Source organism: Heterodontus francisci, chromosome 12 (assembly GCF_036365525.1).
Source record: "Heterodontus francisci isolate sHetFra1 chromosome 12, sHetFra1.hap1, whole genome shotgun sequence".
NCBI lineage: Eukaryota > Metazoa > Chordata > Chondrichthyes > Heterodontiformes > Heterodontidae > Heterodontus > Heterodontus francisci.
Genome location: NC_090382.1, coordinates 86,629,605 through 86,654,328, shown reverse-complemented (window position 1 = coordinate 86,654,328; position 24,724 = coordinate 86,629,605). Strand labels below are relative to the sequence as shown.

Below are 24,724 nucleotides of genomic sequence, written 5' to 3'. Positions count from 1 at the left end.
TTTATTTATTTGCTTATAAGGGTTACAACCCTTACCTTTTTCTATTGTTCAAATCCCACAGTCGGATTTACATATTTCAGCCCAGTTGAGGCTCCCTATAGCTGCATTGCCTGTGGTCAACATGATGGCTAATTATTCCCAAATATTTGCATTGATGCTGTGGAAATTCATATATAACTTTCTTTTAATAGATTTTCCCCGCCTTTTCATGCCCCCGCCCCCACCCCCCCATATCTCCGAAAAGATCGTTCTGGAGTTGACCTCAATGGGATTTCAGGAATGGTCCAGCGTCATTTACCTACCACTCTTATTGTTTGTTTTCTTTTTTCCCCCTTTGGAGAAAAGTTCGACCTGTGCTCACTGCCTAACCGACCAGACAGCACAGACAGAATCAGGAACTTAGTGGAATAAATCCATGATCTGGTTCAGCGCAACCCATTCCTCTAATTCTGTTATAACATCCCATGTTGTAAACTCTATTTTGCCAAATGTAGTAGCAGAGAGTGAATACAGATACTTTGAAAAACAATGCAGGCCAGTTCAATAAGTTCTTAAGCAGAAACTTATCTTTCTATCAAATTTCTACAATGCTTCACATCATCCAAAGGCTCAAGCATTACTGGGAGATTTTCCACAAGGACATCAGTGAGAAAACGGATACTAATGTTTACTGATTGCTATATTTAAAAAAGTTGAACTCTGCACCTGGACGCTCCGGAAATACCAATGTGGTTTTCGTAATCAAAATTACGAAATTATCTTTAAATTATAGGCAAGCTCGCGGAAGAACAAAACACCAAGAATCCCTATCTTTTTCAAAGAACAATTTACAAAGGGAGAAAAAAATAGATGTCATACAGGATCCTAGGCTTGTGGAATAATCACCTGATGTTCCATTTTCTTTTATCTTTCATGGTGTAATGTTAAACTCCTGCGTGGAAACATACTAAGCATTTTCAGGTAAGTGGCCATTACTTCTCACTTGACATGCTGCCTCTGGCAATACTTCATTCGTTGTTAGTAATGTTTTAACAGTCCCTAACGTCGGATTTATTCTGATACTCTTACTGAGGTCAAATGATAGACACCAAAACTCATTTTGCCAAAGGCATTGTTTATGTTCAGACTGTAAAGTAGTAAAATCATGGAACTTATCATTTTGTTCTCATTAGTGATTTTATTGGGCTTGATTATATTGAGCTTTAAGCTCTGTGATTGACTATAATGGAACTTCAGCTCGACCATGGGAAAAAATTATGACAGGCGGGCAAAACATTCATGTTTGTAGCTTCACATCCAGAGGTTTGCATGCCTGGAGTATATATATGTAATTTGGATGCATGTATCCCATGCTTTTCTAGTTATTAAAATTAATGAAAATTACCCCCTGGGTTTCAAAATAAGAGAATTTGTTAAAATATAACAGATACATCCCAACTCAGTAAAGCCAAGTTTTATAATTTCACACTGGCAGACTATGCTCACGATAAGCCAAAAATTTTATAAGAACGTAATTATGCTAAATAGTATTACTAGGGATATAAACAGAGAATGCTGGAAATACTCAGAAGGTCGGGCATTATCTGTGGAGAGAGAAAAACATAGTGAAAATTTCAGGTCGATGGTCTTTCGTCAGAACTGGAAAATGTTAGAGATGTAACAAATTTTAAGCAAGTACAGAGGCAAGGAAAGAGGGGAGGGGAAAGAACAAAATGACAAAAGGAATGAGATTGCAAAGCAAAAGGAAATGGTAATGAGACAAGTAAAGAAACAAAAGATGGGTCTAGAGGAGGCGTAAATGGCATTACCAACAGCTCCTGTCTGAAACAATGGGGGCAGTGGGTATGATCTGAAATTGTTCAACTCATGTTGAGTCCAGAAGGTTTTTTTATTTAGTGAATACAAATCCCCAGAGCCAAGCGATCGCCTCCTCATTTGCTGAGTTTAATCTGCCACTTAGTCTGTAGAGGGTACACTCCTCGGTAACGTGCAGCATTGTTTATGTCTCTCCACAAATGTTTGCGCTGAAGCCCCAGCAGTGAAGGTTGGTTGCGCAGTGGCCCTGGCTTGTCCTGAATCTGTTTAGCAAGGACCATACTCACCGTGGTTGTTCAAAGCCTGCCATTCAACAATTGGAGTTTGTCACAAGGAACTTGTTAAGTGACTTCCCGTGTTTCCCATTCCTTGATCCAAAAGATCTTGCTCAGGAAGGTTGCTTCACATGGGACGTTGAGATGGAAGGCAGGCAGTAGGTGAATTGAACATGTCATTTTGGAGTGGCAAGTGAGGTGCAGCACGGATGGTTTCATCCAGCTTATGGGTTTCCGTCACTCAGCAGATGTGTGGGGACATGATGTTTGTGAGGACAGGAAGCCAGGGGAGGGATGTTGAGCGTAAGGTTCCAGTTATGATGTACATTGTTGCATTCAAATGACTATCAACTGGATGTGTGTGTGATGACCTATGCCAAACAGGTACACAGTACTCAGTCCAGAAGGTTATAAAGTGCCAATCGAAAGATGAGATGCTGTTCCTTGAGTTTCCATTGAGTTTCATGGGAACAGTGTAGCAGGCCAAGGTCAGAGTGGGAGTGGGATGGAGAATTAAAATGACGAGTGACCAGAAGCTCAGGATCATGGTTCAGACTGAATGGACGTGTTCTGCAAGCGATCATCCAATCTGCATTTGGTCCCCCCAGTGTAGAGGAGACCACATCATGAACAGCGAAAACAGTATACTAAATTGAAAGAAGTATAAGTCAATCACTGGCCAGAAGTTTTCAGGTCCTTTGTAGACAGGCTGGGTGGCAGGAAGGCTGGCAAAATGGTGCAGAAAGGCATCGGGGGTGTTCAACGTGTAGCATAATGTAATAGCTGACCATATTGTTATACTACCTTTTCTTCTGCCCTCTCTGTTGCAGAGGTATAAATAGTTATTTCAATAATAGCTGCTTACCATGAGTCTTATTCAGTGCAATACAAAACAGAAAGATGACAACAAAGATGGGGATTGAATACCTTTTTATATTTCATTTGAGAAATTACGGTCTGAAGAACATTGTGACACACCTTCTGGAACTCCCAAAGTTGATTTGAGGAAGTTTGAGACAATTTGAAAGATTGCTCCCTGTGTACACATTATGTTCAGGTACAACTCACTGAGTCAGCACGGTGCGTAACTGAAAAAAAGTGGCACTGAAGACATATTTTGGAATAATAGGAGAATTCAACCCTAACAAAGAGGACTGGTGTTATTATGAGCAAAGGTCACACATTTGGCTGCAAGCAAATAAAATAGAAGATGAGGATGTTTCCTCACAATGATGGAGCCAGATGCTTTTGAGGTGGTGTCTAACCAATTTTTGTCCGCGAGACCCCAGTACTATGGGCTATTCTAAAATTAATGAGATTCTGGACTCATATTGTAGTATAAGGGTCTGAAAGGGTTAATATTAAGAGAGTGTAAAGAATGCCTCCTACAGTGATGATGTAAGAGATCATATGTAAGAGAGACTTGAAGATAGATGCAGCGTGGCTTTGGAGGAGTCACACAGACTGGTGTAAAGCTGTACAAAGGTATATTGTAATAAAGTTTAATGTTCTAATTATTCCAAACTAAAGAATCTCTCTAAGCTAGAGTAACTAAGCATATTAAGGTGGCAGTGTACCAAACAAGCATACAACGTTGTGATCAGCGGTGAGATCGGAAACAACGGTGGTCCTTCTCATGCTACAACCACAAGAGGATTTTGAAGAAATTTAGAAGAGGGCTGACCTGGAAAAAGCACCTAAACTGCAGAACTTGAAGAGGCTGTGGAAAAGCTCCAGATTTCCAGACACAGAGAGTCAGGGAATCGACAGTAGAAATCCAGGCCAGTGATCGAAGGCTTTAAGTCGGAGAACCAAGCAACGATCGACGATCTGGTGAGCAACGCTGAAAGAGGGTAATAATTTTTTTTTGTCCCTAACAGCACTAGGAAGGCAGCACCTGGAAAGTTCTTAGCGAGGGCTTATCCAAGGTCAGCGCCATTCCACGTGGCAAACAGATTGAAGAGGGAAAGAAAAATAAACAACGAGGCTGCAAATATTCAATTCTCTGTGGGCAGGGAGTTAAAGGGGTATAGCAGTAATGCTATAAAACTGAGTTTAATACAAGGAGCAAATTAATCCTAAGTCCAGCGTCAAAATTTCAAAGGCAAAGATGTTGGCCATAGCAGGAGTCAGCACGGGGCTGAAAAAGTGCAGGAAACTTCTGATATTGGAAGGAAAACCCAAAAGTGAAAGTATAACAAATCGAAGCTATGGAGCTAAAATTCACAACACCAGAGATGTTTGACACATGGAGGGACCAAATCAAACCCAAAATTGGTCACTCTAGCAAAAAAGATTTCTGAGATGCAGAATTGCTTCCAAACTAGACAGCCAGTCTGAAGCAGAGCAGATACACATTGTTGTATTCTATTGAGGCTATAGCAGATGTTGTTATTGTAAGACAAGGCATCTGCCAAATTTAATGAAGTTTTAAAAGCTTTTCATTCTTATTTCAACTTATGGAGCAATGGGGAGGTGGTGGTGTAGTGGTATTGTCACTGGACTAGTAACCCAGAGACCCAGGCTATTGCTCTGGAGATAAAAACAAGAAATGTTGGAAATACTCAGCAGGTCTGGCAGCATCTGTGTAGAGAGAAGCAGAGTTAATGTTTCTGATCAGTGACCCTTCAGCAGAACTGACAAATATTAGAAATGTAAACGGTTTTAAGCATCTAAAGTGGGGGTGGGGCAAGAAATAACAAAAGAGAAGGTGTTGATAGGACAAGGTCACAGAGAATAACTGACCAGAAGTCATGGAACAAAGGCAAACGGTATGTTAATGGTGTGGTGAAAGACAAAGCATTAGTACAGAGAGTGTGTGACTTGACTGTAAAATGAACAGCCCTGGCTCCAACCTCAAACATTAAGAAAAAACAGTGGGTAGGCACAGTAGAAACAAACTAAAATAAAATGAACAAATAAAAAAGAAAAAAATAACTAAAAATAAAAAGGGGGGCCCATCATGCTCTGAAATTATTGAAGTCAATGTTCAGTCCGGCAGGCTGTAGGATGCCTAATCATTAAATGAGGTGCTGTTCCTCGAGCTTGCGTAGAGGTTCACTGTAACACGGCAGCAATACAAGGACAGAGATGTGAGCATGAGAGTGGGGGTGGGGGGGGGGGGGGTGGTATTGAAATGGCCAGCAACCAGAAGCTCGAGGTCATGCTTACGGACTGAGCGGAGGTGTTTCGCAAAACAGTCACCTAATCTGCGTTTGGTCTCAATGTAGAGGAGACCACATTGTGAGCAGCGAAGACAGTATACTAAATTGAAAGAAGTACAAGTAAATTGCTGCTTCGCCTGAAAGGAGTGTTTGGGGCCTTGAATATTGAGGAGAAAGGAGGTAAATGGGCAGGTATTACACCTCCTGCGATTTCAGGGGAAGGTGCAATGGGAAGAGGATGAGGTGGTGGGGAAATGGAGAAGTGGACCAGGGTGTCGTGGAGGGAACGATCCCTTCGGAATGCTGACAGGGGAAGGGAGGGGAAGATGCATTTGGTAGTGGCATCACGCTGGATGTGGCATAAATGGCGGAAGATGATCGTTTGGATGTGGAGGCTGGTGGGGTGGAAAGTGAGGACAAGGGGAACCCTGTCGTGGTTTTGGGGGGAAGGGGTGAGGGTAGAGGTGCGAGAAATGGGCCGGACACGGTTGAGGGCTCTGCCAACCACAGTGGGGGGGAATCCTCGGTTGAGGAAAAAGGAAGACATATCAGAAGTGCTGTCGTGGAAGGTAGCATCATCAGAGCAGATGCGTCAGAGACAGAGAAACTGGGAGAATGGAATGGAGTCCTGACAGGAGGCAGGGTGTGAAGAAGTGAGGTCGAGGTAGCTGTGGGAGTCGGTGGGCTTATAATAAATATTAGTAGACAGCCTATCCCCAGAGTTTTGCTTTCTATTGCTCTGGAGAAATGGGTTCGCATCCCACCATGGAAGAAAGCGGAATTTGAAGTCAATTAATAAATGTGGAAATCTAATGATGACCATGAAACCATTGTCGATTGTTGCAAAAACCCATCTGGTTCACTAATGTCCTTTAGGGAAGGAAATCTGCTGTCCTTACCTGGTCTGGCCTACAAGTGACTCCAGACCCACAGCAATGTAGTTGACTCTGAAATGGCCTAGCAAGCCACTCAGTTGTATTTAACTACTACAAAGTCAATGAAGAATGAAACTGGACAGATCACCCGGCATTGACCTAGGCACCAGAAATGACAACGCCAAACCCAGCGCTGTCGACCCTGCAAAATCCTCCTTACTAACATCTGGGAGCTTGTGTTAAAGTTGGGAGAGCTGCCCACAGACTAGTCGAGCAACAGCCTGAAATAGTCATACACACCAAATCATACCTTACAGCCAATGTCCCAGACACCACCATTACCATCCCCGGGTATGTCTTGTCTCACTGGCAGGACAGACCCAGCAGAGGCGGCGGCACAGAAGTGCTAGGCAATGACCATCTCCAACAAGAGATCATCTAACCTTTTCTGTTTGAGATTCAATGGCATTACGATCGCTGAATCCCCCACTATCCTGGGAGTTACCATTGACCAGAAACAGAACTGGAGTAGCCATATAAATAAAATGGCGACAAGAGCAGGCCAGAGGTTAGGAATCCTGCAGCGAGTAACTCAGCTCCTGACTCCCCAAAGCCTGTCTACCATCTACAAGGAACAAGTCAGGAGTCTGATGGAATACTCTCCACTTGCCTGGATGGGCGCAGCCCCCAAAAAACTCAAGAAGTTTGACACCATCCAGGACAAAGCAGCCCACTTGATTGACACCCCATCCAGAAACATTCACCCTCTCCACCACTGATGCACAATGGTAGCAGTGTGTACCATCTACAACATCTACAAGATGCACTGCAGCAATGCACCAAGGCTCCTTAGACAGCACCTTCCAAACCCACGACCTCTACCACCTCGAAGAAAAAGGGCGGCACCCCATCACGTGGAAGTTCCCCTCCAAGCCACACACCATCCCGACTTGGAACTATGTCACCATTTCTTCACTGTCACTGGGACAAAATCCTGGAATTCCCTTCCTAACAGCACTGTGGGTGTACCTACCTCACATGGACAGCAGCGGCTCAAAAAGGCGGCTCACCACCACCTTCTCAAGGGCAATTAGGGATGGGCGATTAATGCTGGCCTAGCCATCGACGCCCACATCCCATGAACGAATAAAAAAAAAAGATTTCAGAAAGAGCAAGATTCAACGGAAGGGTCCAGAAACCAACAGTTGATGCTTTTATCAATGACCTTTACAGGCTAGCTGCAGGATGTGAATATAGAGACCTTAAGGACCAACTTAGGGAGTTTTTTGGAATTGTACAGACAGTTTGAACCCCTCCTGTCTGCTCCCATCTCTTACTCACAAGCCTCTGGACCCACAGAAGACACATGAACTTCAAGAGAGAAAAGTCTCCTACATCAAACAAGGTTTAAGAAGAATACTGGGCCCCAGTGAAAAGCAAGACCTACCTACAATCATGGACTCTACAGCGAGCTCGAAGAACAGTAACCAAAACCACCTTCAGATATCGCTTCAAACTTTTCCACTTTATTTCTTCTGCTCTTTTCTGTCCCTATCTGAATGTGTCTATCGCGTATGCATGCTAGTGGGCGCATCATGTATTCGTAGGCATTAACCGAATTAGAGTTTAACTTTCATAAATTTCAACCTTTCTTCTTTTAACCTAAGAAAACCTGTTTGGCTGGTTTCTTTGCCTTATAATTGGAAAGCAGTGAGCAAGGATTCACCAAGAGGCAGCTAAAAACATGGTGTGTTTAAAATTAAGCCCTGTTACTGTAAGACCAGGTGAAGGCTGAGAGGGATCCCCTAGACCCCTTTCTCACCTGGTTGTAACAACTGTTAAAGGAAAATCAAGATTTTCAAACAGCACTTCTGAACTACAGAACTACTCCATTGTTATGCGAATTAGCACCATCCAAACTGTTAATGGGAAGAAAACTTAGAACGGAACTTCCAATTCTACCCAAGAAGTTACCTCCAGGGCTACAAGTCCATGATGATCAGAGAGGACATTACAGGGAAAAGTCTTACTGAAAGCAACAAGCCTATAATTATAACAGGAAATACCGGACCAGGAAGCTACTGAAATTGTCAGAAGAGCAAAAGGTATGAGTACAAGACAAAAACAGAGAAGGAGTCATTGTCCAGAGAGAGGAGAATAAACAGTGATCTTATTTAATAAACTTCAGAAGATACTATAAGAAGAAACAGAAGGAATCTTATTCCTATTCATCAAAGACGCAAATCGGTCCTACGTTTGGATTAATCAGTTGTTGAACCTGAAATTCAGTAAGCACCAGATACTACAAACCTCAATGAAGGCCGTCCAAGTCAAGAAACAAGAGTTCAGAGAAAGACTACTAATATTCTGCATCTGATGACTAGATCAGGGTGAGTTGTGAAGCCTCCTGACCAATTGAATCAATGAAGTCAGAAACTTGAGGGGAGATGGGGGTAGTATGTAAATAAAAAGTGAATGTATGTAAATATAGATTTGGATAACGACTTGGGGAGAGATGTAGTATAAGGGTCTTTTGTTTTATTCATTACTGGGATGTGGGCATCGCTGTCTAGGCCAGCATTTATTACCCATCCCTAATTGCCCTTGAGAAGGTGGTGGTGAGCTGCTGCCTTGAACCGCTGCAGTCCATGTAGGGTTGGTACACCCTCAGTGCTGTTAGAAAGGGAGTTCCAGGATTTTGACCCAATGACAGTGAAGGAACTGCAATATAGTTCCAAGTCAGGATGGTGTGTGCCTTGGAGGGGAACTTGCAGGTGGTGGTGTTCCTATGCATCTGCTGCCCTTGACCTTCTAGATGGTAGAGGCCGCAGGTTTGGAAGGTGCTGCCTAAGGAGTCTTGGTGCATTGCTGCAGTGCATCTGTGGATAGTACACACTGCTGCCACTGTACGTCGGTGGTGGAGGAGTGAATGTTTGTAGATGGGGTGCCAATCAAGTGGGCTGTTTTGTCCTGGATGATGTCGAGCTTCTTGAGTGTTGTTGGAGCTGCACCCATCCAGGCAAGTGGAGAGAATTCCATCACACTCCTGACTTGTGCCTTGTAGATGGTGGACAGGATTTGGGGAGTGTTTGCGGTCCTGGACAGTTGGAAGGGGAGTGGCAAAAGGAAGGTGTTGCAACTCCTGCGCTTGCATGGAAAGACAGAACTTAAATGTTTCTTTGACAATTGAGAGATAAAAATGTACTCAGACGTTTGAGGCAGCATGACGCCTTGAAGTAAATACTTCAATGAAGTTATTAAAATACACACAAGACACCTCAGTAGGTAAATGTAATAATATTATTGTGTGATCCTTTTAAAAATTGTATTTAAACCAAGAATAGCCATCCGGTGTCGGCCCCAGTCATGGATGAGCTGGACGAATAGCCATCAAAATTGGAACTCATTGATTCTCTAGCCAGTAGAAAAGCCCCTGGGAAGGACGGCATTACCCTGAAATAAACAAGTGCCAAGCCTGCTATACTCTCAGCACTCCATGAACTGCTTTGCCTGTGCTGGGATGAGGGGGGCAGTACCACAGGACATGCGCAATGCCAATATCATCACCCTCTATAAGAACAAAGGTGACCGTGGTGACAGCAACAACTACCGTGGAATCTCCCTGCTCAGCATAGTGGGGAAAGTCTTCACTCGAGTCGTTTTAAACAGGCTCCAGAAGCTGACTGAGCATGTCTACCCTGAGGCACAGGGTGACTTTCGAGCAGAGAGATCCACCATTGACATGCTGTTCTCCCTTCACCAGCTACAGGAGAAATGCTGGGAACAACAGATGCCCCTCTACGTTGCTTTCATAGATCTCACCAAAGCCTTTGACCTCATCAGCAGACGTGGTCTCTTCAGACTACTAGCAAAGATCGGATGTCCACCAAAGCTACTAAGTATCATCACCTCATTCCATGACAATATGAAAGGCACAATTCAGCATAGCGGTGCCTCATCAGACCCCTTTCCTATCCTGAGTGGCGCGAAACAGGGCTGTGTTCTCACACCTACACTGTTTGGGATCTTCTTCTCCCTGCTGCACTGACATGAGTTCAAGGCTTCAGAAGAAGGAATTTTCCTCCACACAAGATCAGAAGCCATCCATCTGTGTTCTTGTTTGTATATATCTCTTCTTTCTTCTTCTTTGGCCTCCTTGTCTCGAGAGACAATGGGTAAGCACCTAGAGGTGGTCAGTAGTTTGTGAAGCAGCGCCTGGAGTGGCTATAAAGGCTAATTCTAGAGTCTTAGACTCTTCCACAGACGCTGCAGATAAAACTGGTTGTCAGGGCTGTTCCACAGTTGGCTCAGTCCTTACGCTTCTGTCTTTTTTCCTGCCAACTGCTAAGTCTCTTCGACTCGCCACACTTTAGCCCTGCGTTTATGGTTGTCCGCCAGCTCTGGCAATCGCTGGCAACTGACTCCCACAACTTGTGATCAATGTCACAGGACTTCATGTCGCGTTTGCAGATGTCTTTAAAGCGGAGACATGGACGGCTGGTGGGTCTGATACCAGTGACGAGCTCGCTGTACAATGCATCCTTGAGGATCCTGCCATCTTCCATGTGGCTCACATGGCCAAGCCATCTCAAGTGCCGCTGGCTCAGTAGGGTGCATATGGTGGGGATGTTGGCCGCTCGAGGACTTCTGCGTTGGAGACACGGTCCTGCCACCTGATGCCAAGGATTCTCTGGTGACATGTATATCTCATTATCTGTTTATGCCTATCATACAGCTTGTGGCTGTTTCTGTATGGCTCTTTTTGTATTTTTCACAGAATTTCTTCATTCCCATCTTTCATTTTTTTGTCTTTTTTGCTTCTTATTCCGATCTTCTTGTCCTTCTTTGATTTTCACTTTTCATTTTCTTATTTGCTCATTTTGCTAATTTGTTATTTGAAGTTGTATACTTAATTTCCTAGGCATGATTCCTGGGACAAACTTGATTGACAGTGGAGATATGGGTCAGTTCATACTGGCAGAGTAGAGAAGCTGAGTGGGTCAGGACTGGATTGCCTAATGATTATCTAATCACTTTGATTTACACAGAGCGATTAGCAATGCTGAAGGGAATCTACGATCTATAATACAAACTTATAGGCACACAGATACAAAACCTTTGATAATATTGATAGATAATAGTAGATTTCCTATGGCATTTCTCACGGGTTGTTCTGATCCTGGAGGGCAGTTTCTGATCCAGTGTTTCTTTGGTCACATCAACTGTACTTTTTTTTCTTGCTACAACTCACAATCTGTGAGGATGAGATAGTAGCTGCATGTGTCGCAAAATGCTTATGAAGCCTGAGTTCTTTTGTCTGAACTAAACGATAGCACAGCTATATTTCATTGATGTAAAGCCATTTTCTTTTGAAGGGGGTCAAACAAACAAAAATGTTCGGCTTGGGGAATTATGCAAAGGAAATAGAATGATTGCACAATTACCCAAACTAATGTTTAAACATGGACCATGACAGAAATGAGGGGGGCAATTTTAAACCCTACCTGCCTGCTGCATATTGGTTGGGCAGGCAGTTTAAACTAGCCCTGGTAACCTACCAGCCGACACCTCACACCATTCCCACAGTTTTCTGCTCTCACTTCGTCTTCTCAGCAGGCAGTAAGGACTCCCGCCTTTAGGATGACGGGGTCCTTCTTTATAAATCCAGATGGGACTCCAATGACATCATCAGGCCCCCACTCCAATTTAAACTGGTGGCCTGATCTGGGGTGCCATTGTGGCTGCCCTGCCAAATGATAGCAGGGATCGGATCCAGGACCATAAAAGGTCTATGCAGGTAAGCTATTTTACATTTTTTTAACTTTCCTTGTGTGTCCATGAGGAGCAGGAATGGTTAGGCCTCCCCTGCCCCGGGGTCCACTGCACCCCCTTTCCTGAAGGCGAGACATTGCCAAAGCTCCGTCCCCTCAATTTACCTGGGTGCCAGTGATCATTCCTTTGATCCTGGCAAATGGCATTGTGCTGCTGAAAGTCCACTGCTGCTGGGCAACCAGCAGCCACATCCTACCCATTTGGTGCAGGCAGCTGACCAGGGCTGGAGAGGAGTCTGGCAGTTAAAATCATTTGGGCCTCCAGCTGCATGTGGACAGCTGAGTTTGACATTTACCTCCCCCTCTCCCTCCACTCCTGATTCCCACTCCAGATTCAAATCTGGGTTTATATCTCTGTTTATCTTTTGAAGACATTAGTGTGTTCAATGTTGTACCCTTAGGAACATGGGAAAAAGGAGCAGGAGTAAGCCATTTGGCCCCTCGAATTTCCTCTGCCATTCATCCAAATCATAGCTAATCTTCTACTTCAATGCCATTTTCCCACTCTATTCCCATATCCCGTGATATCTTTAATATCTAGAAATCTATCAATCTCCGTCTTGAACATTCTCAATGACTGAGCCTCCACAGCCCTCGGGGGTAGAGAATTCAAAAGATTCACCACCCTCTAAGTAAAGAAATTCGTCCTCATTTCGGTCCTATATGGCCTACCTCTTATTCTGAGACTATGTCCCCTGGTTCTAGACTCCCCAGCCAGAGGAAATATCCTTCCTGCATCTACCCTGTTGAGCCCTGTAAGAATTTAGTATGTTTCAATGAGATCACCTCTCATTCTTCTAAACTCTAGAGAATACAGGCCTAGTCTCCTCAATCTCCCCTCATAAGACAATCCTGCAATCCCAAGAATCAGTCTGGTGAACCTTTGTTGCACACCCTCTATGGCAAGTATATCCTTCCTTAAGACTGGAGACCAAAACTGTACATAATACTTCAGGTGCGGTCTTACCAAAGCTCTGTACAATTGCAGCAAGACTTCTTTACTCCTGTCCTCAAATCCTCTTGCAATAAAGGCCAACATACCATTTGCCTTTCTAGTTGCTTGCTGCAAGGACAAGGACACCCAGGTCCCTCTGGACATCCTTGCCAACAAAGTTGTTTTATCTTAACTAACCCCAGATCAAAATTTATTTTATATTTCTTACAATGTTGCTATCTGCCTCCTGCCTTCAATTTTATATTTACGTCAAAGAAGAGCTTATATTTTGCTCCTAACTCCTTATACAAAACAAAATACAGAAATTCCTTTTTTTTTATCAGTTGGACCTGTTCAAAGGATAAAGAATTTACCTATTCTGTTTTCATGGCAGTACCATTGCAAAAGAATAACGTGATATACCAGATTAGATTCTTCGCTGTTTTAACGTCATGGGGTTTTATTTACAAGTTACTTACAGCCTGTGCTATAAATTGAGATCTTGCCTTAGGGTTTTTTTGGGACACAGTGGTGCTAAGCACTCTTCTGAGCTGGCTGACCATCTTACATTTAGGGGTGAGGTTGTACCACCCAATATTTAACTATATGATGGCATAATATAGGGGTAAAACAATATTTACGATTTGAACAGGATATTCCTGACTTTCAAACATGCCTCTATGTGCTTCTGAATCTTTTCAAAGATGGACCAAGAAACGGCATTAAGCTGCTCACAACAAGTAAACATCAAGTAAACATACAAAGCAAGTTATGATCAGATTCACTTAAGTAATTCTCTGTCCCTACTTTTATCACCCTGTGTTCACAGCTGGAACGGTAGCCTGGCCAGCCTACCCTTGCTGAACACCTGGGACTGAAGATTTCCCAACATAATGGATGAGAGGTGTTTGCTGAGGGAGGCTAAATTTTTTTTATCAATAACGATCTTTGGAGAAGAAAAAAAATCAAAACTTCGCTCTTCACTTTCACCCGTGTGACTTAGTCTTAACAAATGTGAATACATTTTGCTTTAAAATAGAACCCTTAAATTCAATGCTTTTTTCCCTCATCCTTTCCAAGGGAAAGATAGTCAAAAATCATGCCACATGACGTCCTCTTTAAAATTATATGCATGCATGAAAATTGCACCAATGACATTCCCTCTGTTACAGGTTAAACATTTGAGGTTACTTTCTAGCACAACATTCAACAGTTGACCAGTTCCTTTTAAAATATATCTGCTCCTTGGAAAGCTTTCAAAATTTCAGTTAATGACAAGCTAACTTTTTTTACCCACCTGTTCACAGTACACTGCACAACTGTAACCCATGCTCTGAGAAGTCACATAAGTGGAACTCAATGATTTTCAAGAATAAATGCTGTCACCCCCTTCCCTACCCACTACACAGCAGGAACAGTTAAAATCAGCCTTTATGTTCATGACACAGAAAATGTATCAAGGTGTTTTATATCGAGGGTTGGGGGTGGGGAGGTTGAGGGAAGAGATCAAAAATAGATGAAATGAATAAAGGAGTGGAACACAAGGTGCGGGCCTGAATTTTACAAGCGCGCCGCCAATTGCTGTATAAAGCACGGTGGCTCATTAGCATCACGACAAGGTGCCACCCCCTCCCCCCCCCAATATTATGTAGGGGGCGGTGGGACATCCGGCACTGTGATTGACATTGGCTCAGCTGTGTAGCAGGTGCTGGGGCCCTATTTAAAGGGCCCCAGCACTTGTTTCCTGACAGCTGCCAAATAAATACCTCACTCACTACAGAAGGGTGGGGATGCTGGCAATCTGGCAGCAAAGCAGAAAGTGCTAGAGAAACTCAGCAGGTCTGGCAGCGTCTGTGGAGAGAGAAGTAGAGTTAATGTTTCAGGTCATGACCTTGGGGTGCTCTAGGGTGGCCCCACGGTTCAGTGATGCCTCCCTGCTCACTGTCCTCCAGGCTCTGTGGGCAAGGCGGGAGGTCCGTTTCCCCAGCAATGGTAAGAAGAGGCCCTCCTGCCTAACCAAAGCAGCCTGGCTGGAGGTGGCAGAGGAGGTAAGTAGCCATGGGGCCATCCGGCGTTAAAGGGTACAATTCCGGAAGAGGACGAAAGATCATTCCCCCAGCCAGCCCGTGCCCTCCAGGCCTTGTGCATACAGAGTACGATCGCCAAAGTCATCCACAGCCAAAGGGCAATCTGATCAGCAGCCTTCCTCCAGTCAGGCTGCTAGCGCAGAAGATGGCACCGCGAAGGAGCACCTACAAGTGTTTCCAAAAACCAACGTGACACAACTGGGTCTGCACAGGTGACACAACACTGTGAAAAGTCCGATTGCTAAATCTTCTTTGCTAATATGTGTGTTGCTTTTACTGTGTGAATGAAGTGTGCCAACATGTACCAATCGTTTCTCCTCCCATTACATCATTGGCCTTTCAGAACTGCCAATGTATGGAATAATATCATTGCTAGCCAGTAGTACTCATGTGCGTCTCCACGGATGCAGTAACGTGGACAGTGGCTCAGTCTGCTGCTGCCAGTAATGGTGGACGCAAAGATGATGCAGACTGCTGGACAACAGGTGAACGAGGGTGCTATGTGGCTTGCAGAGCCCATGGTGGTTCCTATGGCGTGGAGAATCTTTGATCAATAAGGCATTGCCGTGCATCTCTTTCTCGCTGCTCAACCTGCATGTGGCACCTGGATGCTCTCTGTCCTCCCATGCGCCTTTCCTCCTGCAAGTCCTCAGCGTCCTCATCATCCAAGGAGGAGTCCTGCGTATGTCTGTCCTCATCCTGCAAGGCCTCCCCTGTATTGAGTGCGTAGTTGTGCAGAGCACAGCAAACAGCAACGATACGAGCTACCTTTCCAGCTCGTACTGCAGGGCACCACATGATCTATGCAAGCAGCAATGGTGCATTTTCAGCATGCCCGTCATGTGCTCAATGGTGGCTCTTGTAGCTCCGTGGCTGGCATTGTATCTCTCCTCTGCAGCAGTGGTCGGTTGTCTCACTGATGTCAGGAGCCATGTCTGCAAGGGGTGGCCTTTGTCTCCAAGAAGCCACCCCTCCGTCTGAGCCAGTTCAGTGAAAAGCAATGGCAGCTGGGACTGGTGCAGGATTGAAGCATCATGGCAGCTGCCTGGAAAACAGGCACAGATTTGCATAAAGCAGTTACGGTGATCACGTACTAACTGTACTTTGAGCCAGTGGAAGCCGTTATGGTTTACTTATGCAGCTGGTCACCCGGTGGGATCCTTGATGGCCACATGGGTGCAGTCTATGACCCCTTGCACCTGTGGTAATCCCGCGATGGAGCTGACACTGATGGCCCTCTAGGTCTGGCTCTCAGGGTCCGTTCTGAAGCCATCCGGTACAGGGCATCGGTGACCTTCCTGATGCAACAGTGCACTGCTGGCTGAGTGACCCCACAAAGGCCTCCGATGGGCCCCTGAAATGATGCAGAGGCATAAAAGTTAGGAGCCACTGTCACTTTGACAGCCACAGGCATAGGATGTTCACCAAAGCCCATCGGCTGCATGTCATCATTGAGCAGGGCACAGAGGTGTGTCACCATCTTTCTCGACATCCGCAGTCGCCTCTGACACTGATGCTCAGACATCTGCATGTATGTCATGCGGGACCTGTAGATGCATGGCGATCTATAGTGGAGAGTTCTCCTTGGAGCCTGCTGCTGCTCACGACCGGGGGCCTATACGTGGACTGCACCTGCCTGCTGGTTTTGCCTGCGGCGCATATGGATCCTCACGAAAAGCAGATCAGACAATATAGGTCGATCGATTCCCATCTCCATGTGACAAAAAGAGTCGTATCCCTCACTTCTTCGATGTTTCCTAACAGGGCAGGCATTTTTGTTGACTGTTACATCAGATGCTTTCATGCATCTATGTGGCGTGGCATGGCATTGCCTGTCTTAGTTCCCACAAGAGTGGCACCGCATGACCACATCAAGATTTTACCAGCTGCATTGATTGCCCCACCAGCCAGATAACCTTTACACGCCTACCGTTTCTGGCACCCTCCCCACTCATAGGGTGACTGGAGTGCCATTGCTCCCTCACTCACACAAACAAACAATGCAGAGCAGCCTCCCTTTATGGAGGGAGGGCACGCAGTACCTCTTTTCATGGCTGCAGAGTTGTGCCCCCAGTAATTCCATTCCCCCCCCACCTCCCCTTCAAGTATGCAGAGTGGAGACCGTGGTATACAGAGACTTACATGCACTGTCTCCGATTGCTTTCTCTTCTACTGTCCCGCCAGCTTCTCTCATTTGTGAACAGGACGGCACGTGACAGCCGCCATTTCAGCGAAAAATAGGGAACTGAGGAGTGATGAGCAGCGGGATATATAATCAGGCAAGGTAAGTAGCGCTTAGAACATTTAAATTGTTGGGGGGGGGGGTGGGCCACAACAAGGTACCGCCACTGCCGGTAAAATGGGGCGGGACATACCCGATATTGGTGGTTGTGGCAGGCCTCTCCCGCTAGAATATTCCAAGCACCCCTGCCATGATCGCTGCCGTCGGAGGGCTGATAAAATTCAGCCCATGGTGTCAATTGGGAAACAAGGTCAAAGGCTTGGTTAAAAAGCTGGGTTTTAAGTAGATATTTCTTCTGTGCTGAAATATGATTTTACTGGCATACTGCTGCACCGTACTATATTAATTAACTGATTTTTCATGATTTTTATGCACTTCTCGTGGTGATAAATCTCAGAGAAATAGGGATAAGGAAATTAATTCCACAAAGTGCTGTTTTGTAATTCCAAGATGATATTTTGGTCTTTTTAAGGAGAATGAGCTTCAGATTGTTTTAACTATTGGATTAATGCTCAGCAAAATATTATGGGTTATTTCTAAAAGAATAAATTACCAAGGTCACTACCAAACCAAGAGCTTAAGGAAAAATAGTGGGAATTGTTATTTGTTAAATCTCATGCTACTAATTGACTTCTTGTGTCAACTTGCTCTTTCATACTCTATGACAGCATCTGAGCCATTTAATGTATTACTGCATGATTAAGATCACAGATAATGTGATCTCCATTATACAGTGAATCATCCAGAGTGTTTTGAGATGGGGTAAAGGAATTCAGATTGTTGAATGCACACAATGAAGTCATGTATTTTAAGTTTCTAGAGATGTCTTAGTCCAACAGATAGCATAGCAAATGTCCATTTTTTGTTAGCAGAAGAGAGAACTATGCAAATGTGAGCCCAATACAAGATCATATGATATAGTTTTTGATCTGTTAAATTTTATACACGTACTATGAGCTTTTAATGGTTGATCATAAGTCCCAAAAATTAAATTGCAACTGTGTCAAGATCCAAACATTATAATTTAGAAGGCTTCACAAAAGGATGGATTGGAATTTGAATTTTGACCTTTGGTCCAAGTATGATCCTAGTCACCTCATTACTTTGTGCCGCCCAAAGGTTAAAATCAATGCCAAGGAATTTAGAGGCTTGTATTGAGAGATTGCAGTAGATTTTGTGGGACATGAAAAGGTGTGACCTTTATTAGGTAACTCAAGCACATTTCTATGTACTAAGATAAAAAGGAACACTATTTACTGTGAGGTAAACAAAGGTGTGGATTGTAAAACCAGTCATTATAATACAGGATTCCATAGATATGAAGGGTGGGATAACCAAGTTTCTTGTTACACTAAAGACATTTTATTGTGATGTTTAGAGGAGGTTCTGTTTCTGAAAAGGCTACTTTTTCCAATGGAAACTTCTTACCACAACTTTGACTAAATTGATATAAGGGATGGGGATGATAGTTCAGAGGGAATTAAAGACTTCAGGCACATAATATCGCCATCAAGCACTCCTAATTTAAGCATATCACAGGTTAGATATGCTACCTGTACTTTGCCCAATAATTCACCTTCATATCAAACCTCAGAAGTGTACAATGTGAACTTCCCACACTGGCTACGCATGTGGCCTCTGAATAAAATTTCAAACTTGTATTGACTTGTCGTCTGGATTCTTCAGTGGTTGTGTCCCCATTGAAATGTAAGTTGAAACCTGTCTGAACTCACTTAACATTAAAAAAAACCTTACAGCTGACATAAAAGGAAGACTTTTACTCTGAAAAATGAGGAATGATTTGAAACTTAGGTCTTTTGTGAGCAACTGACTTTTTTATTTTTCTCTGACAGAATTTTTACTATCAACATGATCTTTCATGCAGATACATTGTTACACTATTCTCCAATTAGAATCTTGATAAACGATATCAGCAATTGTGCAATTCTCAACAGGAAGCCCTGCTCAAAGGAAATGTGAGTCAATCATACAACAATGTAGCCCCAATTCACTGAACAAAACTTCCTGCTGTCAGAACACTGTCCCAGACACTGCCATCTCCATCCCCGGGTATGTCCTGTCCCACCGGCAGGACTGACCCACCAGAGGTGGTGGCACAGTGGTATACAGTAGGGAGGGTGTTGCCCTGGGAGTCCTCAATATCGACTCTGGATCCCATGGAGTCTTATGGCATCAGAACAAACATGGACAAGGAAACCTCCTGCTGATTACCACCTAGCACCCTCCCTCAGCTGATGAGTCAGTACTCCTCCATGTTGAACAGCACTTGGAGGAAGCACTGAGGGTGGCGAGGGCACAATATGTACTCTGGGTGGAGGACTTCAATGTCCATTACCAAGAGTGGCTCGGTAGCACCACTACTGACCAAGCTGGCCGAGTCCTAAAGGACATATTTGCTAGACTGGGTATGCGGCAGGTGGTGAGGGAACCAACAAGAGGGGAAAACATACTTGACCTCGTCCTCACCAATCTTCCTGCTGCAGATGCATCTGTCCATGACAGTATTGGTAGGAGTGACCACCGCACAGTCCTTGTGGAGACGAAGTCCCGCCTTCATATTGTGTGGCACTACCACCGTGCTAAATGGGATAGATTTTGAACAGATCTAGCAATGCAAAACTGGGCATCCATGAGGCGCTGTGGGCCATCAGCAGCAGCAGAATTGGACTCAACCACAATCTGTAACCTCATGGCCCGGCTAATCCCCCACTCTACCATTACCATCAAGCCAGGAGACCAACCCTGGTTCAATGAAGAGTGCAGGAGGGCATGCCAGGAGCAGCACCAGGCATACCTCAAAATGAGGTGTCAACCTGGTGAAGCTACAACACAGGACTACTTGCATGCCAAACTGCATAAGCAGCATGTGATAGACAGAGCTAAGCGATCCCATAACCAAAGGATCAGATCTAAGCTCTGCAGTCCTGCCACATCCAGCCATGAATGGTGGTGGACAATTAAACAGCTAACTGGAGGAGGTGGCTCCATAAATATCCCCATCCTCAATGATGGGGGAGCCCAGCACATCAGAGCGAAAGATAAGGCTGAAGCATTTGCAACAGTCTTCAGCCAGAAGTGCCGAGTTGATAATCCATCTCGGCCTCCTCCTGAAGTCCCCAGCATCACAGATGCCGTACGTCAGCCAATTCGATTCACTTCGCGTGATATCAAGAAATGACTGAAGGCACTGGATACTGCAAAAGCTATGGGCCCTGACAATATTCCTGCAATAGTACTGAAGACCTGTGCTCCAGAACTTGCCGTGCCCCTAGCCAAGCTGTTCCAGTACAGCTACAACACTGGCATCTACCCTGCAATGTGGAAAATTGCCCAGGTATGTCCTGTACACAAAAAGCAGGACAAGTCCAACCTGGCCAATTACTGCCCTATCAGCCTACTCTCAATCATCAGTAAAGTGATGGAAGGTGTCATCAACAGTGCCATCAAGCGGCACTTGCTTAGCAATAACCTGCTCAGTGACGCTTAGTTTGGGTTCCGCCAGGGCCACTCAGCTCCTGACCTCATTACAGCCTTGGTTCAAACATGGACAAAAGAGCGGAACTCAAAAGCAGAGGTGAGAGTGACATCAAGGCAGCATTTGACCGAATGTGGCATCAAGGAGCCCTAGCAAAACTGAGGTCAATGGGAATCAGGGGGAAAACCCTCCACTGGCTAGAGTCATACTTAGTGCAAAGGAAGATGGTTGTGGTTGTTGGAGGTCAATCATCTCAGGTCCAGGACATCACTGCAGGAGTTCCTCAGGGTAGTGTCCTCGGCCCAACCATCTTCAGCTGCTTCATCAATGACCTTCCTTCAATCATAAGGTCAGAAGTGGGATTGTTCGCTGATGATTGCAGAATGTTCAGCACCATTCGTGACTCCTCAGATACTGAAGCAGTCCGTGTAGAAATGCAGCAAGACCTGGACAATAACCAGGCTTGGGCTGATAAGTGGCAGGTAACATTCGCGCCACACAAGTGCCAGGCAATGACCATCTCCAACAAGAGAGAATCTAATCATCTCCTCTTGACATTCAACAGCATTACCATCGCTGAATCCCCCACTATCAACATCCTAGGGGCTACCATTGACCAGAAACTGAACTGGAGTAGCCATATAAATACTGTGGCTACAAGAGCAGGTCAGAGGCTAGGAATCCTGAGGTGAGTAACTCACCTCCTGACTCCCCAAAGCCTGTCCACCATCTACAAGGCACAAGTCAGGAGTGTGATGGCATACTCTCCACTTGCCTGGATGGGTGCAGTTCCAACAATACTCAAGAAGCTCGACATCATCCAGGACAAAGCAGCCCGCTTGATTGGCACCCCATTTACAAATATTCACTCCCATCACCACCGATGCACAGTGGCAGCAGTGTGTACCATCTACAAGATGCACTGCAGCAATGCACCAAGGCTTCTTCGACAGCACCTTCCAAACCCGTGACCTCTACCAACTAGAAGGACAAGGGCAGCAAATAAATGGGAACACCACCACCTGCAAGTTCCCCTTCCAGTCACACACCATCCTGACTTGGAACTATATCGCCGTTCCTTCACTGTCGCTGGGTCAAAATCCTGGAACTCCCTTCCTAACAGCACTGTGGGTATACCTACCCCAAATGGACTGCAGCGGTTCAAGAAGGCAGCTCGCCACCACCTTCTCAAGGGCAATTAGGGATGGGCAATAAATGCTGGCCTGGCCAGCGACGCCCACATCCCATGAATGAATAACAAAAAGAACAGGATCACAAAATCACACTTTAAATTCTTCCTTCAATTGTTGCATCAGACTAGCTGATCAGAAAACTCAACACACTGGGGATCAAACCTGGGATCCTCCTGGCCTGTATCACTCAGCAATTCACTAGATAAACTGACTGAGCCATCAATAATACTTTTAAAATATCTTAGAGGCTAGGCTGGCTGATAAATTGGCCCATAGTAGATATTCATTCATATTTTAAAAACTAAGAGCAGTATGGCGGTCATGTCAACTGAAAATGCCTGATATCTGCACCAATAAGTATTAGTGAAGGGGTTCCAGTCGGACCCATCACATCTTGTGTCACTGACTGAGTCTCATAAACCCCATAAACTGACTTTGTCACAATTCAGCCACATGGCCACACTGTGAATCAAAGATTTGATTTTTCTTCTGCCAATTTAAACCATTTGTTCCACAATGAGTGATATTCAATAACTTATCAAGTTATGTTCCAATAATTGACTGCAGATTATCACTCAAGAAACTCATAGTGATTGCATTTTTTAATGTTTGTGTAATGGCCTCATCTGCATAAAGTATCCTAGTCAGCAATGACCATTAGGTTATTCATTTCTGGTTTAAAAAAAAAATCAACGACCTCACAAAGTCCAGAAACAGACAGACATTTTGTTTGTCACATGATATTTCTTGCCTTACATTTCAATGTCACACAAAAATGAACACTTTTTTTTGTTAATTGGATCAATTTTCATATTCATAAATCAGCAAAAAATCCCACATACAATGGGAATGTACAAATCAAACTTGAAGAAAGAAGGTGGGAAAACCTCTAGTTAGGAATTACTGAGGACATATGAAAACCAATGAATCAGAATGAACAGCCAGCAAAACTTACCTGTTTAAGAATAATGAAGCTGAACTAATCCTTTGGCTCAAGATATGTTTTGAAAATGTTTTTGAGTATCATATTTGCTTCTCTACCAATACAAGATGACTTTCTTTATTTGCAATGGCTGTAATGATTCTTTCCAGTAGAGATTGTGCCCAAGTGAGAAGTCTCAGTCCTTGAATTTATGCAAGTTCCCAGACCCATTAATGTTCGTTGAAGAGACTGACATTGGAAGTAAAGGTGTGCAAAGGAAACCCGACCCAAATCCGAATGCTGGACCCGGAAACCCAACCCGACACATGCCTTTGGATCCCATCAGGATAAGGTTGGGTAGCAGGCCTTTACCCATGTACTGATGTAAAGGCCTACCACCCGACCCAACCCCGACAGGTCCGGACGCCTTGTGTCAAGTTCGGGTTGGTTGGGGTTGGACCTCCGGGTCCGGAATTCGGGCTCGCGTCGGGTTTTGTTTGCACACCTCTAATTGGAAGGCTACAGTTCCTAGTACATATGTGTGCCTCTAACCTCTATGATTGGCCATTTATGTAGCATACTCAGGCTTAATATTTGTAAACCTGCCATATTGCTGAAAAAAAGAAAGACTTGCATTTATTTGTTGTCTTTCACAACCTCAGGACATCCCAAAGCGATTTACAGCCAATGAAGTACTTTTGAAGTGTACTTACAGTTGGAATGTGGGAAACATTGACACCGAGTTTGCACAGAAAACTCACACAAATAGCAATGTGATAACAACCAGATAATTTGGTTTTTTTTAGGGATATTGGTTGAGCCATAAATATTGGTCAGGACACCAGGCCCAATACCCCCTCCTCTTCTTTGAAATAATGCCATGAGATTCTTTATGTCCACCTGAAAGAGCAGGCAGGGTCCCAGCTCAACATTTCATCTGACAGGCAGTACCTCTGGCAGTTTAGCACTCTCTTGTACTGCACTAGACCGTTGACCTACATTTTGTGCTGAAGTCCCTGGAATGCCACATGATCCATATTTTTCCAATTCAGAGGTATGAGTGCTACCAGCAGACCCAAAGGTGAAAACAGAAGTCCACAGAGAACCCATTTTTAGGACAAAGAAAGGAATAATTTTTGTAGGGAACACTAAAATATCAACCCTTGCAGTCACAGATAATTGAAAGGATTTGTCATGTGAGTTTCACTAAACATTAAGACTTGAAGAAAGGTTAATATAATGGGAGTGATCAGAAGTATCTTAGAGTTCATGGAAATTTCCGAATCATAAGTGAGATTTCTGCCTCGCACTGAAGTATATAATACTCTTGTTTAAAAAAATTCTCCTGGAGTTCATGGATGTGGTAGTGATTTTCAAAGTACACAAATGTGAGGCTATCAAATTTGGACATTAAAGGATAGAACAGGAACATTCTAAATGGTGTAAAGCCAGAAACAGCAGTGGTCCAAAGAGACTTGGGGATCCAGGTGCATAGATCATTAAAATGTCAAGAATGGGTTCAGAAAATAATTTTAAAAGGCTGATAGAATGCTAGCCTTTATATCTAGAGTGGTATACAAGGGGTAGAAGTCATGTTTAGCTATTTGAAGCCCTGGTTAGTTCACACCTGGAGTACTGTGAGCAGTTCTGGGCATCACACCTCAGGCAGGATATTGGCCTTGGAGGGAGTGCAGTGTAGATTTACTAGAATGATACTTGGACTCCAAGGGTTAAGCTACAAGGAGAGATTAAAGAAACTAGGGTTTCCTGAAATTTAGAAGGTTAAGGGGTGATTTGATTGAAGTTTCCAAGGTAATAAGGGAAAAATAATGTAAATTGGGAGAAACTCTTTCTGCAAGCTAGGAAGTCTAGGGGCTGGATTCTACAGGG

At 44.3% G+C, this 24,724-nt stretch overlaps 1 protein-coding gene across 9 annotated transcripts in view; it reads left to right on the top strand.

The window, feature by feature from the left end:
* The first annotated feature begins 277 nt into the window (after positions 1–277).
* LOC137375975 (uncharacterized) overlaps positions 278–24,724 on the top strand; it is a 169,098-nt gene continuing 144,651 nt past the window's right edge. For all 9 annotated transcript variants that reach the window (XM_068043797.1, XM_068043800.1, XM_068043793.1 and 6 more), the window contains exon 1: positions 278–960. The gene's annotated coding sequence lies outside the window, so the exon portion shown is untranslated. The remainder of the gene's footprint in view (positions 961–24,724) is intronic.